Source organism: Emydura macquarii, unplaced genomic scaffold (genome assembly GCF_026122565.2).
Source record: "Emydura macquarii macquarii isolate MOO-44397 ecotype Brisbane River unplaced genomic scaffold, CSIRO-AGI_Emac_v2 contig_2948, whole genome shotgun sequence".
NCBI classification, from domain to species: domain Eukaryota; kingdom Metazoa; phylum Chordata; order Testudines; family Chelidae; genus Emydura; species Emydura macquarii.
Window position 1 is genome coordinate 5,863,016 of NW_027133085.1, and position 26,627 is coordinate 5,889,642.

At 38.6% G+C, this 26,627-nt stretch overlaps 1 long non-coding RNA gene across 1 annotated transcript; it reads left to right on the plus strand.

Annotated features, from left to right (window-relative positions):
• Positions 1–61: 61 nt before the first annotated feature.
• On the plus strand, positions 62–10,234 carry LOC137167657 (uncharacterized). The gene is made up of 3 exons (XR_010924159.1): positions 62–458; positions 8,634–8,751; positions 9,672–10,234. It is a non-coding gene; the product is annotated as an uncharacterized lncRNA (long non-coding RNA).
• The last annotated feature ends 16,393 nt before the right edge of the window (positions 10,235–26,627 follow it).

The following is a 26,627-nucleotide window of genomic DNA, read 5'->3' on the forward strand; positions in this document are numbered from 1 at the left end:
GAGTTTTATGCCCACTTTGCAGTGGTCTAAATGACTGCCTGATGTATCATTTTCAGGCAGTGGAAAATGATACCTAGTGTATCTCTTCAGTTTTCATCTCAACTCCAGGAAGCTCCATCTTTTATGTTTAGACACTGAGATGCTAGGAAATCCTAGGTGTTATTTGTTGCCTTTTTACACCTGTGCAAAGGGGGTATAAAATACTTCCAAATGTGAAGGGCTTTACAGCTATTTTGCAGCACTCAAGAGGCAGGAGCGAGGAGGATCAAACCCTCCTTCTTTTTATATTTAGATTTGGTTAAAGAAAGGATTCCCCCCAACTTAGACACAAAATTCACCATCTAGTAACTGACTAAAGTCCTGTGATGCCATTTCCTTTTCCCTTTTTTTTTTAAATAACTTCTCCAGAAACTGGCCCATTGCAAGCTGATAGTGTAAAACTTCTGGAGAAATGCCTGGTAAGTACAACAGTTCCCATGATAATGCATCTATATTCAGATAACTTAATGTTTTACATGTGTTAAGAGACATCTAGGCACCTGCAAGCACCAAAGATCAGATGCACCACCTGGGGGAAAACAGTGTCTGTATGATGTCTAGTCCCCTGGATGTGTCTGCAGACCCAGAGATGGATGGAAACACGTTAAGAAACTAATTATAAAATGACTGAACTTTAGCAAAATCCAGTTTACTATCTTAGCTGGAGGATGGAATGGATGGTTAAATTCAAAAGTGACCCAAACAGGATGGGATTAGAAATATTCTGGAGGAAAGACTTAAAATACTGTATGCTCTTACAAGTCACTATCCTTAGATTCATAGCACTTTTACTATGAAAAGTGACTGTCTAAAATGACCCCTCTGATTCAACAGATCTGAATATAAATCTCTGTATCAAGAGTCCTATCTGGGATGTCACTGACAAAGACGTTTTTGCTGCTTTACTCCCCCTTTAACTTTGTAGAGCTGGATTCTATTCCACCTTCTGTATTGTCAACAGAATTATTTACCAAGTTGCAATTGTTATTGTTATTGTTTTGAAGACAATGGGAGTTATGTAGGTATAACTGAGATTAATTTGGCTTGCAGAGCCTTTATTTTGCTGATGATGCCTCTCAGAACCTGGCCAAGTTTGCCATGCTGGCAGTTAATACCCATAGAATAAGAACATATGGTACCAAAATTGAGAGGAAATAAATATGAAGCCCTGTTATACCATTTTTAAGGTCCATTTTCCAAACTGACTTGTACTGTAGAGAAACAATCAAACATACAAATGTAGAACAGAGGGAAGAGACAGAACTGAGATATTCAGGATAATAACTAGCTCAAATCTTCATTCATCCCCAAACCAAATCTGAATTCTTTATAAATTCAGATTGATTAAAATAATCCCCTGTCCACTTGTGCCTTCCATTTCTCTTGTCCATTGCTTCCCAAACAATCTTTCTTTCCCGCACCATCCTGATCTTTATCAATTCTCTTGCTCTTCCACCACGCTCCTATTGCTATTTCCCATCCATGAGACCCTGATTCTGTTCTCTTCCTGGATCCAGTACCTGATACTCTCTTACTGCTCCTTATTCAGAACATATATTTACACCATTAGAGGCCCAACCACCATTGTGGTATACAATGGAGAATCCTTTAATAGATGTGGATTCTAGTGAATCATAAACTATGTGTCACTGTTACATAAAAGACAAATGCTATATTGTGTGTTAATAATAATACCATTTTTAAACTAAGCACTGCTCACCCTCATTCAATTTGTCTGCCTTTTGAAAAATGTGGCAGCCCAAACTGGAGAAAGTTCAGAGGAGAGCAAAGTAAAGGTAAATGGTCTGGAAAATAAGAACTGATGAGAAAAAGTTCAGAGCGAGACATTTTTGAACTAGAAAAAAAGATGGTTGAGGGGAGACATAATTAGCCACTGGCCTTTATAACATCCTCTTGCAGGCAATTATTCTACTAGGACAGAACAAGGAGTGGTAGGCTTCAGGTGCAAAAAGGAAAATGTAATTTGAATGTAAGGGAAAACTTTCTAACATAAAGTATAGTAAGGCAGTGAGCAAGCTATAATGAATTATGAAATGATGATTACCATGGAGACTGAAGGCCAGATTGGGCATTCCTATATACTAGGAATGGGTTAGGAAGAATTAAATCATATCTGCCCCATAAGAGCATAAACCACCTCCTTTGCGCAGCCCCTTCTCATCATCTATGGTCCCTGAAACCTCCTGAACTTTTTTATTCTGTGACTTAGCTAGTTATGCATTTGTTTTACCTGATTTAGATTGAAAGGTCTTTGAAGCAGGGAATGTATGGTTTTTGAGGGCCATGTTGCCACTACTGCCTCTGCAGGTAGAGGGAATGGAAACCCAGTGGAAATAGTGGAAGAGAGGTATGGTGCCTCAGAAATATTAGATGCATCCCCATTTCTTCTGGATCTTCTGAAGTATCCATCCAGGATAATGATAAAAGCAAGAAGGGGTTGGATGGGGAGAGATTAATATTGATCCATTTAGTTATGTTTCTATATATCTATTTCTGCCAATGAATTGGAATAGAAAAAAAGAAATACAGTAATTCTAGCTCCACAGCTCAATTTGACATTAAAGAGGCTCCCTAGTGAAAAACCTACCACAGTAAAGAGAGAGCAAATTTCAATATCTACCAAGAGTGCCAAATTATCAAAAGGCCTTAAATAACCAATAGCAATTGAACAATTAAGACTAGCATGTCAATCCTTGTTTGGATCCCAGATTCATTTGGGGCCAGTTTTACCTTTACTCTTGTTTATTATGAATCTGCCATTTCTGGCATAAACCTTTATATTACTTGTCTTGAGGCACAGATTTTGTACTGTTGTAGAATTAGGTGGTAGTAATTGCTTGGTTGGTTGTTTTTTTTTTTTTTAAAGTATGTCATATTTGCTAAGCATTTTCCTTAAGATTATTATATTCCTGTGTCAGCAGGGCCCAAGCATAATTTTTTGGGGCCTGTACAAACTTGTAACACGGGTCCCCTCCTGTGTTACAAATCTCCAAGATTTGCAAATCTCACAAGATCTGGACAATAGATACATAGATACTGGGAAATACATTTCTATAAATATTCTCAGGCATGATCTACAATTTAGCCTCAATGTTTTCCTCATGGTAATGAGGGTTGCAGCCTGGGCCAGGGCCTCCAGGCCCTGGTAAAGTGTACCGTTCCCCCCCTCCCCGCAATGTGGGGGCCCTGTATGTCAGTTTAAGGAAGTGCTCACCTTTCATTAGTACAAACTTGTAACACTTGCCCCCTCCCACACACATACCACAATCCCTCGTCCCATACGTACAATCTCATGAGCCATGAAAAAAGTTTGAATTCTGAAATTACTGTTACATATTCTACATTTCTGAAAAATGCCCCCCCTTTGCTATTTTTGTTTAACATAACACCCGGCCTGAGAGTCCTACAAGTTTGCTGACTATTTTGTAACTTTTTGATCATTATAAAGGTATTATATCCTGTCAATGTCTTGATTTTTTTATTCTAATGACCAATGTGACTGCAAACATTTTATAATTAGGCCAATTAACTTTAAAGCTTTATTTTTCCAGCCTTTTTCATTGCAAAATCATGAATTAGCCCCCCAAAGTCAATTTCTCTTGCAAGTTCACACTCAATAGACAAGATAGCTAGGTGGCTTAACCATTCTTGTCCCATTGTAGAACACCTGCAGTTTTTGATGAGTGCTAGCTCACTGAAACTTCTTTCAGCTTCTGCCACAGTCACTGGCAGTGTGCAAAAAATCCGTAGGGCTATGCACATTTTACTGAAAATTAGTTGCAGTTGTTTTTTGTAAATCTCATTTAATAAGATAAGTGGGGTTAGTTCATATTCTTTTTCTAAAAGTAGACTTGAAGACTTTTTTCAGCTGCAACGTTTCACAAGGAAAATTCTGAGATCTGTAGGATACTTGTGAAGAAAACACATTTAGAAGCGTCTTCCAGTTCCCCAGGCTCTAGTGTCACATATTTTAGGACTAAACGGAATGTCAAACAAATGTTATTGGTTGCTTTGAATCTGTGCTCTAATTCGCAGACAACATTGTCCAAAGTTGCATCGAAAACATTCCTTCTGAATAAAGACTGGTTCATTTTCAGAGATGGTAGAACATGATTCCTCAGGCTCAGATGTCTCATCATGAAATCTTTTCCATGTCATTCCTCTCTTCTTTGGCAATTGTGCCAAACTTCCCATGCCTTCTGCTACAAGACTTGCTTCCTGTAGAATTTTGGGCTACTGATCTCTGTTATTTTATTTATTCAATAATATCAGCAATGAGAGCTACCTCTGATTCAAGAGATTCTTCTGGCTTGTAAAATCTTGTTTCTGTATTCAGTACTTGAAAGAACTTTGTACCAGAAGCTAGCCATCCAAAAGGCATAAAAATGAGCTGAAGTACCTTTTCAGTGCTTCTACTTGTGAATGAGCTTCATGTGTCACAGACGCAGTCTCTATATTGAAATAATTTTCATCTTGATTTTGTTCATCTGCTTCCCTAGTTAGCATATTGCCTAACTGCAGAAAGGCCTTGTCTGATTTGAAAAGCTGGAGGATAGATTGGTGTCCTTTAGCTTCTTTTAGTTCCCTTTCTTTTACCTCCTCATGTTTCTGGCTGCCTGATTTGTATTGACAGCCACCACCAGACATGGCAGTATGGGGGTGTGTGTGACTGTGAGGAATTAAACACTTATTCACATGTATTTTGGGCCTACAAATCCTACCAGAAGAAGCAGCAGCACTGGCTTCCACTGTCTTATGGTGCTTTGCTTTGCCCTTCCCACCAGCTGTCCCTCCCTCCTGTCTATGCACAGGGAACTCTGGGACTGATAGTTCTTGATCTTGATGTGATAGACCATGTCACAGAGAGGAGCACAAAACTCTCTGTGTCTCAGTCTCAAACTACAAGTCCTAGTTTAACTGCACAAACACACACTCTCTAGTCAAGAGAAGGACCTGGGCTAGGCAACTCCCTGTTCAGAATGTTGCTTGAGACTGCTCTAACACTGCTTCCGATTGGCTCCAGCAAATCTCACAAGATCTGGTTAATAGATACATAGATACTGGGAAATAAGTTTCTATCAATATCCTCAGGCATGATCTACAATTTAGCCTCAATTTTTTTCCTCAAGATAATGGGGGTTGCAGCCTGGGCCAGGCCCCGTAAAGTGTACCCTTCACCCTCCCCCATGTGGGGGCCCTGCAGACAACCAAATCTTGAGTTTATTTTTAGCTAGCTAGCACGTAGCATGGGCCATTGTGCTCTATCCGGGCTGCCACAGGGTTTCTGGAGTTGCAGAGAAGGAAGCAGGGTTTTAATGACTGTTTGTTTACAATAGTGCCCATTATGGTGCTAGGCACTTTCTTCAGGAACTATGGCCCTTGCTCCAAGGAGCTCGTGATCTAAGTCAGACATGCTAGGAGATAGAACAGAGGAAGGGGAACCACAATGAGCAGTTCATACACTGTTAGCTCCATTCACTGTAAGCTGCACTGCAGAAGTGACGTTTTAAAAGGAACTAGAATGGTCAGTGTTAATTGTTAAAACCAAATATCTTGCATCATAGCTCCCTCGCTAGGGATACATTTACAAATGTATTTTTCTTTTACAGTGCAATGTTCCTGCTGCTAAAGAAGGGGAAGAATTTTTACCCCAATTTTTTACCCAGAATAACTTCCTAGCTGAGACTGTTATTTGATGCACATTTATGTTTTTGTTGAAAGACAAGGGTTGCAAGAGAGAATTCAAAAAATTGTTCAGTGATTATCTGAGCCACTGTCTTCCAAATGATGTCAAAGATGATTATATGTTGACCCTCCATCTGGATCTGTTTAAACTACTTGGAGCTTAGTTTTCAAAAGAAAACATGTTTAATATTGTCCTTGCTTATGAACAGTAGAGCAGGGCTGGGATTGTTAGAGAATCCAGGTGATAATCACAGGCACAGGGTTGATCTGGGCAAAAATTATTTTTTAAAAAAATTCAAATATTTTATTCCAGTAAAATCAAGAAATTCATATCTGATGACTGGAAGCTGGACAAAAGGTAAAAATGGTTCTGTGATTGATTTGAAAGATATCGCAAAAGTTGTCATCTATAATTCAACCAGCTCTATTGTATTCCTAGTTGTCAGTTTCCTGTGCCTGAAGTCTGGTTCCACTTTTGTTGAGAGAGTCTAACCTCTCCACTTCCCCTCCTTTATTTTTTTTAGTCTTACCCTAAATCTCCCCGTGCCCAGTAAATGTATAAACATCCTCTCTTTATCCCATTTCCTTATTCACTCACTGCAGCTCTGAAGTCATCCTTGTCTATAAGGCTTTATGCATAGAATGGGAAATGTTTCAGAGAGACCTTTCATGGAGGCTCTGGTTCTAGGTCTTTTCCCTGAATATAGCTTCTAAGACTTCTTTTTAACCCCTCAGTGTGTCATGGGTACTAAGAGGCGCCATAACCACAGGTTCATCCTAAGTGTCACAAGCTCTGTCACTTTCACATCTGGCAAGCATGTCACAGTCATACAGTCACAACATGCCCAGTCAGCCATATGTCTAATAATCAAATTCTCTTCCACACGTAGTCTATATCTCATGACTGTAAATCTATCTCCTGCAGTGATCTCCTAGGTTTATATATAATCAGCCTTCTCCATGGTAGGTCTCTCTCTTCTAAGGGAGTTTGTCTCACATTTCCACCTTGGACACTTCCATCAGGTCTCCGCTTCTCTGGGTAACAAGAGGAGCACACAAGTCTCTTATTTCCCCTCTTGCTAGTTTGTTTTCCTTCAGGGAGAAATAAATTACAGTTCTTCTCTCCCAGCCCAGCTCACATGCTCAGCTAGATTAATATTTTAACTGTGACTGAAAATAGGAACAATTCCAAAGGAAAGTTTTATCGTGTTACACCTAGGTTGCGCCATAGCAATGTGACATGACACAGTGTACAACTGTTATCCTAGAAAAGCCAGAAATCAAGTGGATGATATTCTAATGTGGACTTTCTTTCATACTTGATGCAGCGTGCTGAAACCCCTTCTAACAATTTGGATAAACTATTTTCGTTCAGTTTAAAAGGAATCCAGAGAAATCCTCACATGTTTTGATCATCTTAAAAGCCAAATATCAGAATGTGGTAAATGAATGCTCAGAAATATTTGAGTTGATTTCAGTCAGGGTCTGAGCAGAAGCCCATTAAACTTCATGGACTGAATTCTGATTTTAAGAAGCTTTGGATTAGGGTGCTGCTTCTCTGTTTTTGAAATTTCAGCATGCCAGTCTGAGTACCATGGTCACAGTTTCCCTTTAGCTAACACATGGGAACAGAATCTTAATTTATTAGTTCTTGATGAAAAGAACATAAAATATTGTAGGACAAAAAACATGAAAGCCAACTACCAGCAAGACATTTTAAAATAATGTTCATAAACTCTAGATAAATAACAGAACCATTCTTGTGCCCAATCATATTTTCATTGAATTCAAAGGGAGGTTTATCTTTCACTTCTGTGGAATGCAGGAGACCTTGGTTTTACTATTTTACTATATATAGCTATACGAAAATTTAAAAAGGCAGATTTGATTTATTTGGGTAGATTCCTGATTTATATACTGCCAAGAACCCTATTCCTTCCTCACCTCAAAATATGTTGGGATCCTATTTCTCTTTGCTAAACCACTGTATTATGATTTAGAGTCCCTCTGACTTAGTTTAAGGAAAGGAATAGAAAGGAGAAAGTGATTGATTCTAGGTCTGTATTTTTTCATTTCCATCTCTACTCACTATACTTAAGCAATGAGATTAGCATTTCATATTATGATCTTTCCACATTGGTATTGCAAACTTTTCTGTGTCACAGCTGCACTGACACACCACAAATACATTTGAAAAGTGTATTTTTAATCAGGTTAACATCTGGCCTTTGTTTGCAGAGACAGCCAGCCTCTATCTTTTTGCACTTGCAAGATGAATTTTTGATAGAAAATATAAGTAGTGCAAATCAGATAGCAAATCGATGCTATTATTCAGATTTGTGTGCAAAAATTGTGGTTGCAAAATTCCAAACTGAATGCACAATGTGCAAACTGAATGAAATGCAAATATGAATTGTCTGCCCCCCCCCGCCCCCCCCCCCAAAAAAAAAAAAAGCATTCTTCTGAAAACTTACTATGTGTATCTGAAAATTATTTAAGGTTTGGTTAGAATTTTTACATACATTCAAGATCCAATGTAGGATCATCCAGACAACTTTTCTAGAGGCATTGATAACTTATTATGTCACTAACAAATCCTTAATTCCTGTATAGTAGCTCATCAAAAGATTATCCAAGGGGATTAAATTGGTCTATAAGGAACTCTAGATATGTATGGTCCTGAACAAATAACTAAAAAGAGCTCTTTTTTGCACTGAAACTTAGATACAATTATCATTTGCAAAACTGCAGGATTTAAAGACAATTGCTTTTGCTTTTATATTCCAACAATGCAGCTGACCTAGTTGGTAGAGATTTTCATTTTTAAGAGTTGTACAATGCAAGAATCCCAGTAAAAGTCAGTACAATGATTAAAGTGTTCTTTCTAGACTTCAGGAGATGACTGAGGATTTATTGCAGCTGTGATGGACAGGAATGATTTGTGCCAACTGTGATAAGCTTGATGTGAAACTGGCAGTTCCACACTTGCATTGGTGGGAATAAACGGTAAGAAATATCTTTGACAATACTAGTGTGGTGTGGAAGGGGGAAAGAGAAATTGAGGGTTTTTTCCACATTTTTGTAACAAAGGAGGAGTAATCTCCATGAAAATCATCAGAGAAATATAAAGGGGGGGGGAAATAAAATAAAATAAAAACATCACTTTGCAACTGAATCCACTTTTTAAATTGAGATTCCCTTACTGTGTGTTGCATGGCTAATTTAATCATGTATTGAGCATAAGCTCAGAATGAGCAAATCTTTACTTTCCTCTCATTGGCAGAGGTTTGGCAGTGCATAACAAACAATTTAATTGCTCTCAATAACACAACATCAATACTGTTTTATGAAGGAGACATTCCACAATGCACTGCAAACATAAATGTGTGTACTCATAGATCTTGCCAGTTCATGGTCTATCTAGAAAATGAACCTGAGAATGAAATGAAACAGATTACTGGTGTTCACATTGTTTAATGCATTTAGCACATTCATCAGAAGTTAATACTGGAATACTCCTCCTGAATATCAATTGTACAAGTCTGGGTTACATTGTTTTAAAAACTGATTTGGTTGGTTGCATAAACAGTCATGACATTGACTAATAAAATATAGTTGGATATCTATGTTCCATAGATTTTTCCCTTAGTGAGTTAATTGAAAATGGTATATAGTTATTGACTGGGGCACCCATCCAAAAATGTTTTAAAAGAATTCATAAAACTGATGACTGCATTTTAATACATCAATATGAAATTTCGTAAAACTCTAAAAACAGTTAAAATCAATAAATGGAACTGATAAATATGCCAGCATACATCGGTATCCCCTCACTCCCCCCAAATTATATCAAATTGGATTAGATATCACTACAAATTGAATTAATCTGCAAACTTTATCAGTGATTATTTTATGTTTTCTTCCAGGTTATTGATAAAAATGTTAAATAGTGTAGAACTCAAAACCGATCCCTGCGGGACCTTGCTGGAAGCACACCAGTTCAGTGATGATTCTGTTTACAATTCTATTTTGAAATCTATCATTTAGCCAGTTTTTCATCCATGTAATGTGTGTTGGGTTCATTTTAAATCGTTCTAGTTTTTTAATAAAAAATCTGCTAGTGTGGATCTGATTGCAGTCTCAGGGGCTTAAGATAATAATATGAAGTAAGACAGACCTAGTTAGTCTTATTCCCTGATTAATCCTTTTTCAGTACAATTTCCCCCTCCCTTTTGTTAGTTACAATGTATTTCTTTAAAAAAAAAAAGGGGGGGGGGGTTAGACAATAATAATTTTTTAAAAGTCCCTTTTCCAGGGCTCAAACCAGCTCTTTTTGAAGTCAGTGGAGAGCTTTGGATTTGCTGAGAGTTGTCTTGGACCTCTGTGCCACAAGCAGGACTTGGTAGATAGGAATAAAAAAGCCCACCAACATTAGCTGCATTTACACACACCACTAAAACCTTCAAATAAAAGCCTAATAAAAATCTGAATGTCTAAAACACGTGAATCTCATTATTATTCATCTACACTTGCCTGCTGCGCTACCTCTTGGCAGGCTTTGTCTCATCTATCCTATTATAATTAGTAAAGTGGGAAAACACATTCATCTTCTCTTCAAAGCAGAAAACTATTGCTTTAATTTCAAGTATGTCATAATTGGCAAACAGCTCTAGCAGGAGTGGGGTAGGGGGGAAGATATCTGAAGCGTTGCATTGGAATTTTGCTACAAGAAACCAGTAGGGGTTGGAAACCATATGGAAATAGCTGATGGCTATTTTGACAGAAGAATTTCTACTAAGGAAAACAAGTATAAGAATAGAGGAGAGCAAGTACAGGAGCACAAATTTTTAACATGCGAATGCGGTTAGGAGTTCTGCTGTCTCGCCAAAACAGGGAAACCAAAAGACTATGCTGATTATGAAAAACCCTCTTTCTCCCTCTCAGAGGAGTAAATATCTGAGGCCTGTGACTATGCTAAGGGTGTCAGTCCTGGGAAGTGGATTATTTTAATGAAATCTTTTTTGGAAAAACAAGATTGCATTACAGTGAAACTGAGTTACAAAGATCGCATTGGAGAAAAATGAGCATGAGCAATCCAATGATCAAGATGATGATGGAGCCTGGATACTGGCAAGAATTCACTTCAATAAATTACAGTGTGTGGCCATCAGTTCTGATGTTCCTAACTGAATACACTACTGAATACTGTGTGTCACTAAAATGATCAACTGTTACTTCAAAGAAAAGTTAAATTTGATCTAAATAAGGACATCAATGATCCATTTCTACATACTATATAGTATAAATACAACCTTAAATATTTTTAAAATCCACCTGGTACATGTTTGTGAGCTAAGAGCTCTGAGCTACATTACACTTCTATAGGGCCTTTTAGTGAGGATCTGAAAGCACTTTATGAGCACCAGCTGAGAAGCTGACCTACAAATTATTTAATCCTTATAACATCACTGTAAGATAAATTAACCGTATTAGAACTGGGCCCAGTTCTGCAAATCAATGGGAAATGCAGATGCTCATCAGCTCCAATAATCAGGCTACTTATGTAGGAGCCTACACTAGGCCCTCAAGTTTGAAAATTCCATTTTGAGTGTCTTGCTTGAGTTTTTTCAGCAAATCAGTGTCAGAGGTGGAACCAAGAACAACCCAGAGTACCATGCTATCTAAAATAATAACGAGCTATGTATGTGCACATTTGTCAAAGGCCATACAAAGAATTAAAAAAAAAAATGCAACACAGCCTGGAGAGCTGGATTTTTGTCTTGTTAGTAGGACAGCCCCTATGTACAAATTGGTCAGGCTCAGAAAAGGGATTTCTTATGCGTTTTGCAGAACATTGAGCAAGTCTGTCGAACAGTCTGCATTTCCTTAAATGCACTACTTTTAAGCTCTAGTGTCCAGGTGGTCAGCTTGTGTAAATAATTGTACCTCAACAGAAGTCAATGGGGCTATTTCAAGTTCCACCAGCTAAGAAATTTCTGACCAGGTGTTCTCAAAATGCTATTTTTCCTCTCTACACCATCTTATTAAAAAAATCTACATCACAAGTCTGATTCTGCCTCGAGATATGCCATCTTCTACTGAGATAGTGTGGGGTGCAGGAACTTCAAAGGCAGAAAATTCCCAAAGAGAAAGTGTGACAGCTGCATAAAGTTCTCACAGCCCCAGCAGTGGGGGTCAGTGGCTAGAGATGGGTTGACCAGTTTGCACTGAGATGTGCTGATGAAGACAACTTCCAGTAGCAGGGCTACTCTGGGGCAATCCCTTAAGAAGGGAGCAATAAGGGCAAATATTACCTGTCCTCTTCCTTATAGGAAGCGGTTGCTTCAAACCTGTGCTTGTATAGTGCTTTTGCACTATATCCAGTATGACATAATCTTGGGATAAGGCACTGAAGGGGACTGGGGAGATCTGGGTTAAGTTCCTGGTTCTGCCAGATTTTCTATCTGACCTTAGGCAAGTCACTTAACCTCTGTACAAGTTCAAATCCCCAGCTGTAAATGCAGATAATAATCCTTCTCCAGCTCACAGTGTGTTGTGTGGATAAGAACCACAAATACTTAGGAGGTGGTCTGGTATTAAGGTGATGGGTGGGGGATCATATAATTCCACTGTTACACTGCTGTATACAATTTTCTTTTTAAAGAAATTACTATATTCTATATAGTGGACTACACAGAGTCGTAGCTGTTGATATAAATTACACATTGTTAATTAGTAAGTGGTGTGACAGAGTCAGATTAGATGGCTACCGGAGAGAGCTACTACTTGAGATCCGGGAAGTGGGCGGGCCAGTTTATATCCATTAGTTCTTGTGTTCATATTGGCTTTTATCTTCCATAACTCCTCTCCCTCCCTGGTATTTATCCTTTTGATGTATTTATAGAGAGCAAACATATCTGTCCTGACCCTTCTTTTGGTTAGGCTAAACAAGCCAAGCTCTTTGAATCTCCTCTCATAATGTAGGTTTTCTATTCCTCTGATCATCCTAGTAGCCCTTCTCTGCACCTGTTCCAGTTTGAATTCATCTTTCTTAAACATGGGAACTGTACACAGTATTCCAGATGAGGTCTCAGATGAGACCAGATGAGGTCTCACCAGTGTCTTGTATAATGGTGCTAACACTTCCCTATCTCTACTGGAAATACCTTGCCTTAGGCTACATCTTCACTGATGGTGGGTTAGATCGATTTCTCTGGATCGACTGAGCGGTCAGTGAAGACCCAGTCAGTCAATCCAGAAATCGACGTATTAAGACCACCTTGTCAAGTGGCATAGCGCTGCATCAATGGACACAGTGCAGTGAAGACAGCACGCAGAACAGCAGCTGAGAAGTCGACGGGAGTTACGCAAATTTTTTGCGTAGCTTGCGTAACTCTGGTCAACTGCCGCTGAATCTACAAGGTAAGTGTGGACAAGCCCTTATACATCCTAGGACTGCATTAGCCTTTTTCATGGCTGCATCATTCTCATGCTGTGATCAACCAATACACCCAGGACTTTCTCCTCCTCTGTCTCTTCCAACTGATAAGTTCCCAATTTACAGCGAAAATTCTTGATGTTGGTCCCTTAGTGCATGACCTTGTATTTTGCACTATTAAATTTCATCCTATTTTCTTTACTTCAGTTTTTAAGGTTGTCCAGATCTTCTTGTATGATAGTCTGGTCCTCTTCTGTATTGGCAATACCTCCCAATTTTGTGTCATCCACAAATTTTATTAGCATACTCCCACTTTTTGTTCCAAGATCACTAATAAAAATGTTAAATAAGATTGGTCCCAAGACTGATCCCTGAGGAACTCCACTAGTAACCTGTCTCCAGCATGATAGTTCATCTTTCAGTATGACCCACTGTAGTCTCCCTTTCACCAGTTCCTTATCCACCTTTCAATCCTGTGACAGTCAGTAAAACTGTGATGTCCCTAGCTGGTAATTTGAGTTTGGATTTACTCCAGAGGTGTAGTTCTATGTTGTGTGGATCTCTTTGCTTCAAAAGGTGTCACTGTCACCATTGGGTGATGCATGATTATTTCAAATGGACAAAGTCAGATAATTAAACTAATGATCAGATTCCATTGTCAGGGCCATACAGCCTTCCTAGCAAATCTGTCTTATATACATCTGTGCATAGACAGTTTCTTGTTATTCCATAAGTCTCCTGATCATGTAATAAACAGCATTAAATGAATTAGAACTTCCAACAACATCTGGAATGCTTTCTCGTTTTCTTTTTTCCTCATTAAGAGTTTTGTATCAGTTTTCAACTTTTACACAATCTCACGTCTGTATAGAACACTCTATCAGCTTCATATGGATAGGGACACATTTTCTTATGAATCATTGTGGAGTATATTGGGCACCATTTTTTCCACTGAAGAATTTTGCTATTAGGCACACTGGAAACTTGTTAGGGGTCCAACATGCTATTTCTCTCTCCTTCCTCCAATCTCTTTCCCTCTTCTACTTCCACTATCCGCTTCCTCCACACTTTCCCTTCAAGTACCTCTTTTTTTTGTTCACCCTTCTCTCTCCTCTTATTTTACCTCTATCCTGCCTGCACTGCCAATATCCCAAGACCTCTTCTCACCAGTTTCCAGATTTACTCTGCTCTCTTCTTGGTCTACCAGCCACTAGATGCCTTCTTGTCTTCTGAGTTCTTCCTGCTAAGCCACCTCTGCTCTCTGTTGCCTCTCGTTCCTAGTGCTTATGTCTGCAATGCCGCCTCTTGTCTCTATAGAAAAAGCACAAAATACAGAGGGAAAAATCTGCAGATGTATGACATCACTTTTCAATGTGCAGATTTGAGGAGTGGATAAGCATATGGCCTACCAACAACTGAAAGCCAAATGTCCTACTGGAAATCCTGATACCAACTCCAAAGACCTCCCTACAGAGTGCCTGCCTCCCTGCTCCTCCCCCAACCTGTTCTGCAAATTGCTCTGGCCTGTTTACTCCATAGCTTCCTGCTGCACTGTGAAATGGAGACCACAGCAAGAGGAATAAAAATGCAGGAGACCTGCAGCCACATTGAATGGGACATCAACAAATTAGTGAAAATGTGGATCAGTAGTATATCCCCCTCATCCCAACTTCTGGATGCATCTATACCACCAGGGCTATTTATGTTTACTAGTCGACATACTGTTTGCATGAGACAGACCTGGTGGGGATAGATATAGAATTGCAGAAATGAAGGGCTGGAAGGGACCTCAAGAGGTCACCTAGTCCATCTCCTGCTGCTGAGGTAGGATTAAGTGTACCTCAACCATCCCATATGTATACTGTTTCTTTCAATCTGCAACAGGAAGCCAGACAGGAGGGATACAGGAAGGTTCTAGGCAGAATTTTTAAAAATAAGCAGAGAGACAGAGGCAGAGTAGCTTTCAGGATAACACTGTTCATATTCTAATACATTTCCTTAGGAGAAAGTAACTCATATTGTGATCCTTTACTGCTGTCATGTGACAGACCCCAATTCAGCAGACTGAAACATGCTCACTTTTAACTTTCCTTTGTAAAAATTGTGCCCACCCAGTAAATGCTTTCTGAACGTTTTTCTGCATGCAGAACAATAACATGGTGCAGCCTGGTTGCAAGACGACATGTTAAATATGGTATAATCACATTGGTCAAATTTATTCTTGGTACAACTCCATTGACTCTGATAAGCTTGCACTTGGGATAAGTTTGATCCGTCATCATTAACTGTTCCCTTTCATGGCAAATATTTCCTATGATGCCTTTAGAGATGATACATGGCATGGTTATGTGTCTTGTAGAACATAGTCAGTACAGCTAATGGAATGTATTGATGTGATATGTGGCAGATTTCTGTAAGTTCATGTTTGTGTTACTTTACTGGATGTATTTACATGAGGTATTTCCATTCAAAGAGTAATAGCTGTGGTTAGCATACCCACCATACGAAGTGCAGTCCCTGAATTGATTAGTAGGGGTACTTTTGAAGCAATTAACAGCACGGAGGGCTGCAACTGCTGAACCAACTGTACAGGTGAATGTGATTTGCTGCTGTCCAAGTTTCATTTGAATTGTTTGGCACACCTCTAAATTAGCTGAACAGATGGATTTTTAATTAGTTCTGTCACTTCGTTTTCTGCTTTCTTAATATATGTCAGGATGTATGTCAGGGAACATTAGCATCAATTTCAAACTAGATGAAAATATCCATAGCAAGAATAAACTAATAACAACAATAACAAAACATAATTAGGGTACAAATTGGGAGGTCGGTAGGTTTATAAACATGTAAAATTGCATTTATGAGACTTCAGAGATTCACTTAAAATGAAAAATGAATTAGAACTAATTTGTTTGCAATGTGTTTATGGAAACATAAAGCTAGATCCTCAAGCTCATACTTACTCGGATACTCCTTACTCATCTGAGTTGTGCCACTGAAATCAGTGGAGTTACACCAGGGACTTATTTGGTCCAACACTTCTGAAAGCACAGCAAATACTTGACTCAGGCTAAAACAAATATTCATGCCAGACTCCACCACAAGCTAATTTTCACAGACAAATAAAATAAAAAGGATCTTTATTTCTGATATCATCCAATTATAAATACAAAGACAAAATACAAACTAGATCCTGGTCCCATCCCCTGGTACTTAGAAAATATATTCTGGCTTTATTATGATAATTCAGAATTCTAATGATGGTGCTTATATGATAGTAGTTAACTAGATGCAATGTAATCTACATTTGAAAAAAAATCATACAACTGTATGCAATTAAAATGTTGTAATATTTATATGATTTGTCTTAAAAGTGCCAAATAAGGTTTTCTATGTATTTCTAATTTTTCCTTGGTAAACTCTGGATAAAATACTTATTTTCTCTAGATCATATTCTACTGGGAATACTGTAGTATTATAGCAGGCATTATATCAGATGTAATGTCAACATCTAAGTGAAGGAAAATAGCTTTAATCATAGATTTCCAAGAAATTATCCTTTTTGGTTCTGCTGAAAACATCTAACATGTAAATAGGCCTAATCAGAACAATATCTTCTCCAATAGTGGGAGTGCTAGTGGAATTAAGATGAGATAGATCATCAGCGAGCTGTAATGATGCTCAGTGAGATATGCATCTCCCGAAGCTTTATCAGCAATATCACAAAACATGCAAACTGTGAAGATTGGTTGATTTAATAAAGCACTGCAATATCCCTAATCTAAATGGTAAAACTCATATTTATAAATAAATGTTCTCTTTCAATGTTCTATTTGAAAATATAATTTTCTATCTATGGATTCAAGGTTAAAATGGAAAGTTAAAAATCATAAAGGAACTATTTCTGAGCTTTAGTCACTTAACAATAATGGAACAAATCCAGAGGGCCTGAGTCAGTTTTTAATTGGTCCTCACAGAGCTTAACTTTGAGCCAGATCCTCTGAGCTACTGAGCACCTGAGAAGCATAAGGTTGGCCAGAAAATAATCATTCAATTTTGCAGACAATTTTGAGATTTCAAAATTCATTTTTGTTCTGATGTGGATTGAAAAATGAAATGGGGGTGAGGAAGGAGGAAGAGAGAGAGACCCCTACCCACCTCCAAAATAGCCAATGGCCCTCTGGGGAGGGTTCTTATCTCAGAGGTGGGAGACTCAGGTTCAAATCTCAATGCTAAATCAAGCAGAGCAGATGTTTGACCTTTGGTCTCCTACCTCTCACGTGAGTGTCCTAACCACTGGGCTATTGGCTATCATGGGGCAGGTCTTGCTCTAAATTCCATTCTGATCCTGTGAAACCTTTCTGATGAAATTTTCTAAACTGATACATCTCCATGAAACATTTTGGTTTCGATGGAAAAATGATTTGATGAAAATTGTTTGGCCAGTTGTAGTGCTGAGCACCCTTAATTGCTATTTAAGTTACGGTAGAACCCAAAATGTTCCCGGACATTTTCAAATACAGAGGCAAGGACAGACCCTGCCCCAAAGATAGTCCAATCTAAGGCTCTGACCCAGCAAAGACTGATACATGTTTAACTTTTCACATATGAACAGTTCTATTGAAGTCAATGGGTTGGCTCACATGCATAAAATCAAGCAAAGGCAAGTCTTTGCAGGACTGGAACTACACAGCAGCTACTACAGCCTGCGGCTGACTGAAGCGTCGATTGTGGTCCTTGTCACCTCCCACACAGGGTTTTTGGCTGATAGATCCAGACAGCTTTTGGTGTCATTGCATATACCTGTAAACCTCCCTAGCCTTGTCGCTTAGCTCCTCTCTGAGGAAGACACCATTGCAATGTAGTGTTTGGCAATCTGCAAGTATCTTTCTGTATGGTCTCACTACAGCATAGCCCCTTCCCAAGCAAACGAATATCACTATTTCACTGTGTTTTGGGATTTGTTTACCTGCGGAGGAATGGCAATGATAGGGAGATGGTATTTAGCCCCAAGTGCAAAGTATTTACAAAAGTTAAGAGAGCCATGAGGTTTAAAAAGAGGCAGATGACATAGCTTGTGAGAGAGGGCACTTGAGGGAAGCTCATGGGAGCTGAATTCTATTCTTAATTCTCTTACGGGCCTGCTGGATAACTTTGGCCAAGTCACTTTGTAGTGCCATCAGACCCCGGTCGTCATCGGCTGGGATCCAAACTAGGATCTCTTGAACTTAATGCATTAGCTTCTACTGCCTGAGCTAAAAGACACACTGCTACAGCCTTGGCTAAGAGAGATCTCATCAATCTCTACCTGGCCTAGCCACCACTAGAGGGGGACAGAGTGCCACGCCGAGCAGGCATGGCTTACAACTTCGGTTAGGGTTTCAGTTTCCCCACATGTAGATGAGGGATGATGATGCTAACCATCTTTCCAAAGTGCTTTGAGACCTACAGATGGAACTTGCTAGTTTTATTAGTAAAGAGCTAAAAGATGCCCTTGTTGTTCTGTTCATTAACACACAATGAGAAAACAGAATCTTTTGATCTGAATGACCTTTTATTTTAGATTAAGAGAACAAAAAATCTGGGAAGAACAGAAGTTAAGGTCTCTGTGAATGCCGAGCCTGTGTCTCCTCCGACAGTGCTTGGAACCTGGAGAACAAAACAGCTGCCAAACCCTGCCCACAGTGGGTGTGCTTAGGAATTTAAAGGCACAGAGAAGAGGAAACAAAAGGCCTCATACTTTCATACCTGCCTTCTTCACATTTTTGTTCCCAATCATTTTAAAAAAAAATCTTCAGTAGTTCACTGTGCAGGATGCCTGAGATAAATCTTCCCAATAAACAGAGTAATGCATCTGGCCAAGCTGGCCAAGCTGGCACAGTCAGGTTAAAGGATACATGTTGCAGGGAAGACCTGCATCTCATTATTCATCTGTAATAAAGCCATCCTCAAACCCATTTTTTTAAACTAAATTTCAGAGTGTATTTAAGTTTGTGGTTTCTGAGCCTAAAGTCAAAGATGCGGAGGGGAAAAGGTATTTCAAAGCTACCGGTAGCAACAGGAACTAAAATCTATATGGGATTAAGGAAATACAGGTGCTTGAATACATTTGTAAATAAATGGGCCAGCTTCACTCTGCTCCTATTCTTGGGGCCCTATTATTCGGTGTTTGTGACAATTGCCATTAGCTCCTGAAAATGTTCATGAATCCTGAATGATTCATGATTCCTAGCCTGGAAGATTACTCATCAACAATTCTTACCTGAAGTGCACTATTTTTTGTTCATTGATTCGATGTTTGCTATTTATCATTTGTTACCCGTTCAAAAAGTTTCTTATATCCAATCAGGAAGCATACATATTGTCATGTAACTTAGGACCAGTTATAAACCATAAAAAGCAAGTAGTCAAAGGGTATGGTTTCAAACACTGAAAAGTATTTGTCCAAATTATTTGGTGAATATCTACTTTCACTACATATGTCAACTGAAATGAGTACTTGCTCAAAAACAATTCACAAACAGAAACTAGAGCTAAATTCCCAATGAATATTAATTCATTCAGTTCTAGTAAGAACCTTTATGCAACATGTACCTTGTTCGCCTTAACAGAAGACACTGCTCATACCAGAGAGAGTTTAAAGAAAAACAAATTTATATCCAAAAGCTATTCACAACGTTGGAAGAAAACCACAATGTTGGGCAATCTATTTCTTTCAACATAAAAGAATGAAACTCCGGGCATGTCTACACTAAAAACTTAAATTGACTTATGTTAAATAGACATACAGACACTGTAGTAACTGCTGCAGTGGTGCATGTCCACACTACCCTCCTTGGGTTGGTGGTCCACGTCCTAACCATCGATGTAAATAACACAATGTCTGTCTAGACACTGCGTCACCCTAACTACACCAACATAAACCCCAGGCCTCTCATGGAGGTGGAGTTGTTATATTGGTGTACTAGGGCATTTACATCAATGGGACAAGGCTGTAGTGTAGACACTGACATAATTAGGTCGATTAAACTGTCTTACATTGACCTAACAGTGTAGTGTAGACCAGGCCTCAGTATTTGCTAGGATCAACATTCTTGTTTCATAGATAAAAGCGAAATGCCTGGCAAGAGTTTTAATTATGAAGCCTTATACATAATTATACAATGGATCTGAGAAGAAAAGCTTGAAATGTAAGATGATGTATAGGGGAGATCTCTGAATGCAGAATAAAAATGCTTACAGGCTGCAGTGTTACACCTCCACCAGAATTCCTGATTTAGTTTAATCTTTAAATAAGTTATATTTGCGTGCAAGAGCAATGTTTGTTTGTTTTTTCCACATAGAAAAGGAAAACTAGGAGACAGTAAGAAGAAATCAGAGGGTTTTCTATACTTTTCCTGATCCTAGGTCTGACTAATTAGATTAGGGGCTCTCAAACATTTTCATGCTGCCTCTGGACTCGCCTCTGTTAATGTGGGGTCTGAGAGATGAGATGGTTGAAAATTAAAAGTAAGTGTGTGTGGGGGGGGAACGGGGATGTCAAGTGCTACTCCAGCATGTTGGAAGAGTCAGGTGCTGCTTCTGGGGGTTAGGGCATGAATGGAAGGGTTGCAGTGCAAGCCCACCACACATTCACCCTTCAGTATGGGGTCACATTGCAGTGCCGCTCAGGTTTGGTCGGGCCAAATTCGAGGGAGTGGTGTTTGTGACTCCATGCACCAGGAGCCAGGTTACAAAGCCTGGATTGGGGAACCAAGCCCAGCCAGCCCGGTGAGACAGAAGTCACTTCAACTGAGACAGGCCCCTCTCCCCTGTTTTTGCAATGTCCCATGACACCCAACTTCCCCTAATACTGGGAGTCACAACCCACAGGTTAGGAAATACTGACTTAGGTCATCAAATCCAGTCACTTTGAGTCTTGTTCCCAGAGGCATCGAGTGCCTGCAACTCCTACTGAACTCAATGTTATTTCCAGGTGCTCAGGCTCTTGGAGTCAAAAAATGACACAGATTTTCCTCATGCAACCCAAAATTCACACCCAATAATACATTTCTGATCATTTACATGGAGTGAGATTGACAAATACATTAAACCACATCTAAAAATCTTTCATTGATGCTTCTGAAGGGACAAACTAGAGGTTTTTAAAAAAATGGATACCACCGTCCAGCAATCATTCAGATTTAGGCATTTTCCACAGCCAGAGAGATTTGACACAGAATTAGGAGATTGGAGTGGAGGGTTTAAAAGATATTCTTTGCAGGATGCAAATTTTTTCTGAAAGGGAAATGACTTTCAGTATTTACAGTAGAATGAAACTACATACCGAGGGTACTATTTAGAGCAGAATAAAAGATAATGCACATTTATTATAAAAATAATAATAATTACATTTATGCCACTGAGCAAACTTCACACGATTATTTTTACTGTTATAACCTTTAAGTATGAAAACACTTTACCTTTGAGATTAGTGTAATTGCACAGAAGGGGAAAATGCTACTACCAGGATACATTTTTGTTACACTAGCCAGAGTGATAGGATGTTTTATATTATGCATGTGCAATACATATTCAGTTTTAATTCAAATTACATAGAAAGTGCTAAAAAGTCATATTAATCTCGTGTATTTTAATTATCGTTTTACTGGCTCACATTGGCAATAATGTTTTAATAATTCAATAAGTCTCCATTCAATAATTCAGCCTTAAATCTCTGACTACTGGTGGAGATTTTAATAGAATCCAGTAATGTAGCCAATATATGAGAACTCAGATAAGCAAATTAAGATTACCCAAAATCAGATATAAAATTAGAGACAGTATAATTTTTGACGGGCCAAGACCTCAGTACCTAAGGATTGTCATTTCACTGTGAAATTAGATGAACAGATAATGAGGCAATTACCTTGTGAACTTTGCAATAGTAAACAAACAGTGTTGCTGGTGGACAGGCAGAGTGAGCCATTTCCAGTATCTGGAGAATATGGCGCAATTTGTTTTTACACTCAATATAAACTGTTTAAATCTGCATATATTAGTATAAATAAGAGGAATTAAAATGAAATGTACCTTTTTGAAAGGCATGCATATTTAACTGTGGTACAAATAGAAGTAAAATAAATTTGCTAACAACAGGCTACTCTTCACAAGCAAAGCAAGCAGTTGAAGTTTATATATTGTTTATATATTGAATTTAGTAATTAACACTATAAAATATTTAAGTGACAATCCCTTTGAGATAAGCTACATTTTGCATTTTCCTAGCCTTCAGTAAAACTATTGTTTTACTTTAGCTGGAAGTTAATATAGGTTTGGAAAGATCTGAGTGCCTTTGTACAGTGGCTCATGCATAGGGCATGCTGTCTATCTATCTTACGTATTTTTACGGCCTCTATCACTAGAGTATCTGAGCACCTCAGTCTTTAATGTATTTATCCTCACAACACCCAAGTGGTCTGATTTTCCTTTCTTTTGCACTAGTATAAATCAAGAGCAATGGTCAAACTGAAGGCAGTGGATTCAATTCTGATCTCACTCTGGTGTAATCCATATGAGTGAGTTACACTACAGTAAAGTGGTGTGAGGAAGAGAAGAATTAGGGCTTTGAAACTGTCCATTGTACTATATATTTGCTATTGTCTCACAAAGTATTGTTAGAAATAATGTGTTGTTTGTGTAGTTTACTGCTATCCACGTTCAAAGAGTATATGCCAATAGTTTGGTGGTTCTGTGAGTACGTGCACTGTTTATTTACATTTGTAGCAGTTCTTCACCATTGAAGCATGCCAGTTTCTGCTTACGCACCTAGATTGTTACACTTGTTCAGGATAGCATGAGTGGTTTTTTTGTTTGTTTGTTTTGCAGGAACTCAAGTTAAACAATCCTCCAGTAAAGCAGTAAACATGTGTAATTCAGTAACGAAGCAGTAATTCAGGTGACCATGCTGTCTGGTTCACTCAACTCTAAAGTTACTGAAGAGAAGAAAGAAATTAATTACTTAAGAGAAAAGAGAGTTATATATAAAATCAAACTGTAGTTTATATCATTTTAAATTAAAAGCAGATAAGGGATGGTTTGTTGTGACCTTGGTTAGCAAAGGGGAATGGGTGCAACACTGCCAATATAGAAAGAAACATCTCTGTATTTACATGTTCAAATAACTTGCTTATATACCTTACAAACAGATAATATTGTGATTTACAAACACAGATGGGCCAAAACAGAAATTATTTCTTTGGACCATCTCAAACTTTGGTAGGGACTGATGATTGGGGTAAAATGTGATCTGGATCTGAAACTTCATTACCTTTGGTTTTACAAAAGAGAAATCCATCTGATGAGTGATGGCAAAATAGAGTCCAAAGGGCCTAATTTACTTGCTTTTCCCAATTTCACGCCAGTGTAAATCCATAGATTTCATTAGATTTATTTTGGGGTCAAATTGGGATAAGGCAGTGGTGAAACAAGCCCAAAAGTCTGTACTTCTGAGCTGAATTCTTACCAATGTTATGTACAAGTGCAAATCAGGAATAACTCCACAGAAATCAATTACGTTACACTCTGTGAAACTGGTGTTAGAAATCCGAATCAAGGCCTGGCTGTGTGTTTTGGACTAATCCAACTGAACCGTCTGAGATTCCATGGCCCCAGTTCAACCATCCATACCTAGTCAGTGATAGGCTTAAGCACAGACTTAAATTTAGGCATGTGCTTAACACCTACTGATGTCAATGGGACTTGAATACATGCTTAAATCCTCTGCTGAAGTGAGACCCCCATCAAATAAAGTAGTAAAAGCCAAGGGGTGGGGTCATTGCTAAATGGAACCCAAAGAGCCCACTTGGAAAAATGAGATGCTCTTGTGCAACTGTTTTTAAACTTTTATAAAAAATTGAGGTTGCAGAATTGCTTCCCAGCCATCAGTTAATTCAAAGGGACAAATCCTATGCCCCTTTCATCCACCCTGTGGTGAGTCTCTACAATTCCAAAAGGCAGGTGGACTGGTGTGTTGAGTGGGAGTATGTTGAGAAGAATCCAGGCAGAGGGCTCTACACCCAAGGATCTCAAAGCACTTTATAAAGTGTCATAGCATGTAGGACTGGAAGGCATCTCCATAGGTCATCTACTCCAGTCCCCTGCACTGAGGCAGGACTATCTAGGATTATCTAGCCCATCCCTGACAGGTGTTTGTCAAACCTGCTCTTTAAAACCTCCAATGATGGAGATTCTATAACCTCCTTAGGTAATTTGTTCCAGTGCCTAACTACAGTGACAGTTAGGTAATTGCTGCAATTTAAGCCTATTACTTCTTGTCCTATCCTCAGTGGATAAGGAGAACAATTTATTACCCTCCTCTTTATAACGACATCTTACATACTGGAAGATAGTTATCATGTCCACCTTCAGTCTTCTCTTCTCCATAATAAACATGCCCAGTTTTTTCAGTCTTTCGTCATAGGTCATGTTTTCATTTTTGTTGACCTCTTCTGGACTTTCTCCAATTTGTCCTCATCTTTTCCAAAGTGTGGTGCCCAAAACTGGACACAATACTCCAGTTGAGGCCTTATCAGCATGGAGTAGAGTGGAAGAATTACTTCTTATGTCTTGCTTACAACACTCCTGCTAATACATCCCAGAATTACGTTTGCTTTTTTTGCAACAGTGTTACATTGTTGACTCATTTTTAGTTTGTGATCCACTGTGACCCCCAGGTCCTTGTCTGCAGTACTTCTTGCTAGGGAGTCATTTCCCTTTTTGTATTTGTGCAACTGATTATTCCTTCCTAAGTATAATACTTTGCACTTTTCCTTACTGAATTTCATCTTGTTTATTTCAGACCATTTCTCCGGTTTGTCAAGATCATTTTGAATTCTAAGCCTCTCCTCTAAAGTGCTTGCAACCCGTCCCCACTTTGTACGGTCCACAGACTTTGTCAGTGTACTCTCTATGCCATTCCCCAAACCATTTAAGAAGATATTGAATAGAACCGGACCCAGAACAGAACCCCATGGGGCCTCACTCAATATGTCCTTCCAGCTCAGTTGTGAACAATTGATAACTACTCTCTGAGTACGGTTTTTCAACCAGCTGTGCACCCACTTTATACTATGTTCATGTAGGCTATATTTCTCTAGTTTGCTTATGAGACTGTCATGTGAAACAGTATCAAAAGCCTAACTAAAGTTGAGATATATCACATCTACTACATCCTCTCCACCCCTCCCCCCCACCATCTACAAAGCTTGTTACTCTGTCAAAGAAGGATGTTAGGGTGGTTTGACATGATTTTTTCTTGAGAAATCCATGTTGACTGCTACTCATTTTCTTCTAAGTGCTTAAAAATTGATTGTTTGATTATTTATTCCATTATTTTTCTGAGTACCAAAGTTAAGCTGACTGGTCTATAATTCCCTGGGTTGTTCTTATTCCCCTTTTTGTACAGAGGTACTAGATTTTCCCTTTTCCAATCCTCTGGGATCACTACCATTCTCCATGAGTTCTCAAAGACAATTGCTAATGTCTCAAAGATCTCTTTTGCTGGTACCTTAAGTATTCTAGGATATTTTTCATCAGGTCCTGGTGACTTGAAGATATCTAACTTGTCTAAGTAATTCTTAACTTGCTATTTTCCTATTTTAGCCTCAGAGCCTACCTCATTTACACTGATGTTTGCTCTGTTAGTTGTAGTATGTAAGCGTTAGTATCCCCATTTCACAGATGAGGAAACTGAGGTACTGAGTGAAATACCTGATAGGAGAACACCAAGCACATAGGGGAATTGGGACTAAAGTCCCGAAGCCCTGACAACTTGTCTCCTTCCTGACTACTAGATCACACTGCCTTCCTTCATGCTTTTAGTATATTCCTGAAGTTTTTTTTCCCCACTAAGGAACTATTATCAAAAGAGGACCTAGGTTTTAAACATCCTTTTCCTTTTAACTCATCCCCCCTGCCCTCCCACCGTGGATTGGAAGGCACATTTCCTTTCCCCGAATAATATTTTGGACTTCTTAGACAATTCTTTTTAAAAAGCACTTGCAGCAACTTTAGAAAGGCACTATCCAATTGAAAGGACATAAAGTAAACACACATTTCCTTATTTACGCTTATTAATTATAATTCAGTATTAAAAGCTTCCTTCAGCATGGACAATGGAAAACTTTCCAGTTATGTTACTATTATCTGTAGTCAAAGTCATTTGCTTGTCCCTTTTACCTCCTAGCTCTCATGCTGTAACATTATATTGCAGTATCTAGTTTGCAATCACTGTAAGGCAATATTTCTATCAAAAAAATTCTCATTGGTTTTTAATTTAATGGAAACATTTTAGTAATATTGGATTTTGTAAAAAAGTTTTTTAAAAACAACTTAACTGAGTCTGAACTAACTGTGACAGCGCCCCTTTGGGTGGAAACTATTGTGATGTATATATGTGCTAGGA